The following is a 4,944-nucleotide window of genomic DNA, read 5'->3' as shown; positions in this document are numbered from 1 at the left end:
ATAAAAACATAAAATGAGACTACATCCTCGAATCGAATAACGCTCGGCCCCTTGACTCCATTCACCATCGATACACATCCTCCAAGCGTCACGAATCTTACCGCCTCTAAAGCTTATTTTCCTGCACATAAAACAGAAAGGAATGAGCCTAATGCCCAGCAAGGAAAACCTAACACATAGTCATACACATAATTTCATAAGAACGTAAAGACTTAACATAATACATATAACATACACTTATTATAATGGCCATTATTACTTGGGGTCCCATAGACTAAACAAGCATATGCCCATGGAATTAGTGGGGTCCTACTAACTAAGTAGGTCATATGCCCATAACCCATTTGGGGTCTTGTTAGCCATATGGGTCATATGCCCAAGCCTACAAACATACATACATATCATAACACATTTAATAATATAAAAGATATAGATAACATAAGCACATAACATATTGATTCTAGCCTATTTTCCTTACCAAAGTTACCGGGATATGTGGACTGAGTTGGGACTTTTTGGAACACTCCTAAAACCATAAGAAAGAGTGAGTCTAAAGAAATGAAAAGGATGGAAAGACTAAACCATAAAAAACATACTTACCGACTTATATGCTTAAGAACTTGGATTCCCTAACCAAAATAAGAATGAGGTTAGGGGACTGAGTAGAAGGTTTTGAGAAAGGAAATAACATGAAATAAATGAAGTAGAGTTTCGGGTTTACCTCAAAGATTTGCAAGATCAATCTAACCTCCACCGAAATACTATAGAACTCCCTTCCCAAAGTGTTTGATAAGCTTATGATGTTTAAGCTTATAGTTTTTCCCCAAACCAGGTGTTTACACTCTCACACTCACTTAACACTAGCAGCTTCTGAACTTAGAGAAAATGGTGAATAATGGCTGGGTACTAGGTCCTATATATAGAGTTTGGGAATGAAAATATCTTGATTTTACTTGAATAAAAATAATGGCTTTTTAGGTGAAAATCATTTGAATAATCGTTCATCAGAGGCTGAAGACTCGTTCAAAAGATGCTGGACTGTTGAAGGAGTTTGAATAGCTGAAAGGAAATGAATTCAAAAGAGTTTGAATTCATGCTGAAGGAGGCGATATATCGCCCCCTGTAGGCGATATATCGCCTGGGCCAGTATGCCCGAGGCGACCGTGCATCGTCTCGTGTTTTCCGTATCTACGTGCTACGATATATCACCCCCTATAGCTGCGATATATCGGCACACGCTGAATATTTAAACACGAAATTACACATTTTTAGCTAAGTTTGAATGGAGTAAACAGCCTTGACTAAGCCTTCAACGTATTCAAAGTTGCTGACTGACCCTATATCATTCAAACTTTACCCTTATTTAATTTAATCCTCAAAAATCTTTAATCCTTAATCACCATTCATAACATGTGCTTAAAATCCTATTGGTTGATGTCTAAACCTTATAATATAATAAATATAATCCTTAATATCAGTCACATTAATCAAACCTAAGGTTATACTTAATATTCTTAAACTATAGATTAAACTTAGAAAATCTATAAGTACTACTATGAGTGTCCAAATAATTCCCGGTCTGAACCAAAAATCCACAGTTACAAAGATAATAATAAACATACTATAATACTACTAAACAATTAGCTAAGTAAAGTTCTTGGACTCTACACTTGACCTTGTTAGCCCATGCATCCATGCTTTTTAAATTTTGGGATGAGGTCGTGACAGTGTCAGCCATTTTAATCAATAGACTACCAACCTCAACCATAGACAATTCCACTCCTTTCCAAATGCTTTTTTGAAAAGAACCAGACTATTTACAATTAAACAATTTTGGTGGCTCTTATTTTCCTAATACTCAATTTTAATTCTAACAACCTTCAGTTCAGGTGCATTGAGTGCACTTTTCTTTGCTACAACTTAAACCACAAAGGCTACAAGTGCCTATCTTCAACAGGTAGAATTTACATATATCGTGATGTTATTTTCAAAGAATATTCTTTTCCTTATTCTACTCTATCATTATCATTCCACTCTTCCATCTCATTTGCATGTTCATCTCAGCATTGTACTACTTCCAATTACATTCCTACTCTTTCTTCTAATATCACGCCTACCTCTGTTTCATCACAAAATTCTATTCCAATTATTAAAATTGTCTCTACTTCCTCACAAATCCCATCCACTACATTTCCTACAACTAATGTCCTTCCAAGTTCTTCGGCAACAAAGCCCACTACATCTCCATCCCTCAATTTCCATTCCTCGTATATCCTCCATGTTTTGCTAGACTTGATTTTTTTTAGCTCTTTTCATTTCTCGGTTTTGACACTGCTCAATAAAATATGCATAAATTTTTTATCTTAATTCTAAATGTAACGATTAAAAAACCTATGAAAATCTAAGAAAAAGATCTACAACTTCTATTTCAAAGAGTGTTTCCAGAATATACACGAATAATGGTCAAAATTCAGCTTGAAGTTCCAAGTTGGCTATAAAATCATCAAATAAGCTTATTCCTACACACTTTAAAGAATACATCAAATTCACATTAAACCTTGAAGTAAGCACACAAAGTAAAGATAAAAGAGACATTAATGAGTGCATAAAATAGGCACTCATCAAAATACTCTCATTTAATTACATCATTGAACCTTCATGATGTAAGTATAGGCTATGTCATAGGGTAAATATTTAACGACAAGTCATAAGATTTAGATGATATAATAAATAGAAATATTATCACTCAAAATTGAGATCGACTTGACTTTTGGTCAACATTGTAAAACTGATTAGATTTGATAATAGCTATACTTATTTATCTATCAATAATCAATATCGGTCATAGTCCAATGTATCTAAATTCATTCGATCTTATCTACTTGGTGATTGTCTTGGACAAGACAATAAACCATTGTGTATATAGATCGTATCGTAGATTACTAAATCAGTGAAAATCTTGTGCACTGATTTAATCTTAGGACTTATTCCTTTTTGAACACATAATTAAAATTATAATTCAATGTTACCTAGTCACTATAATTGTAACTTGTTACACATGTTCAAGATTTTGTAGACGTTTGTATTAAATAAATATTCATGTATTAAAACACACGAGTAATGTATTGATAAGAAAAATGATTTCTATTCTTTATTGGTAATAAAATGTATTACATAAGAAATATGGTTTTACAAGGGCATAAAACCCAACAATTTGATCAATATGACAAAACTGCCCTCAGTTATATATGTAATTAAGTAATTACATTTGAATTTGAAACTCATATAATTGATAGTAGTTTGGTCATATTGATCAAATTTGAGTCTAGGTACCAAATATTTACGATTTCAAATTATAGGATATCATATAAGCATCATTGAAAACATAGGATACCAAGTCTGTATTTTGATAAAACATAGGGTACCAAATGAGTATTTACCCTTTTAAATATTGTATAGTTATATAGAAATTTTCTTTATGCTAGTTGTCATCTAGATATTTGGTGTAATGCCCTAATTTCTCATAATATTATCAAGAACACAGTGTTGGACCATAAACATAAATATTGCTCCTTTACTTAAGAAAATCATAATAGGCAAAGGGATCCCGTGTCTTTACAAAAATAAAATAAGGTCCGTGACAAAATAAAATGAGCAACATTAAAATAAAACTTAAAAGAAAATGATTTAGTAAAGTTTGCCCACTAGTTCATTCCTCGGCTATATGGTCCCCATGAATACATCACTAAGCTCTTAGGTCCCACTCGCCTTTGGCCTTTCTATCCTCAATTCTCTGCATAACAACATAATAAGGAGTGAGCTTCTAAGTCCTGTAAGGAAAATACAAAAAAAAAGTCATATAACAAGTAATCATAACAGACATATCATAATTCATACAAAAGTTCAAAATACCCTCAAACATAAACATAATCTAGGCTTAACCATAAGTCATAAGAGGTCATAATCATTAGTAATAGTTATAGGTCATAATCATAGGTCATAATCATAGATTATAATAACAAGACAAGTATAAGAAAAAGATAAGAGCTTAACAGCGGTGGCAATTAAGCCCCGGACATAATTCTGTCATACAATTTTTGCAATCAAGCCTACCAGACATAAGCTTAGGTCCGTCATACATTTCTGAACACCTTAGGTCTAGCCACACTTATCTTCTTTTTGTACCTGAAATGTTAGGGTCATACATATCACAAACTAGGTCATAAACTAAACTACTTAATTTTCCTTACCTTGAGTGTGGAAAAAGAGAAGAAAATAGATTGCTTTTGCTATAGAGAATCGCCCAAATCCTTTATATATGACATAAAAAATTTAAGATTAGATACTTATAATAAACTAAACTTCCAATAACTCTAAACCTTATAAAGTCATACCTTCACCCCAGAACCAAAAGATCAAAATCTCGAGCCTTCACAATATTGCCTATCTCCAAAAATGATATTAACAGCTTTAATACTTGGGGTATTTTTGGCTATATGCTGTTTTGAGAAGCTTGGTATTTCGGCTATATAGGGTCTATAATGGCTAGAGTGTTTGAGGCTATATAAGAAAATAGAAGAAGAAAGAAATCCCGAGCACTATAAACAGTATAGTGATTGCATCTATGGTGTATTTATAGGGCAAAAATATGAGAGCTTTTGGGAGAGTGATTTTTCGAAAATGAGAGGTTTTGAAAGCTTTGTTTTGAGTGTGAAAAATGAATAGTTAAAGGCTCTATTTATATGCTCCAACCCCAACTCATTTCATTAAACTTCACCACCATTCAACTAGTTTTTAAAATTCAAACCTTCCCTCCACTATGTAGTTTCGCTCAGCCCTTGTTTTACTCATTCAATATTGCTACAATATGACATATACATCAACAAGTAACCAAAGTAGTTAAAGGTCTCACTTGTTTCTCTAAGATCATTCCCACACCTACAC

This window comes from Humulus lupulus, chromosome 3, assembly GCF_963169125.1.
Source record: "Humulus lupulus chromosome 3, drHumLupu1.1, whole genome shotgun sequence".
Lineage (NCBI taxonomy): Eukaryota > Viridiplantae > Streptophyta > Magnoliopsida > Rosales > Cannabaceae > Humulus > Humulus lupulus.
The sequence above is the reverse complement of the archived record's forward strand: the minus strand, read 5'-3'. Positions refer to the sequence as shown.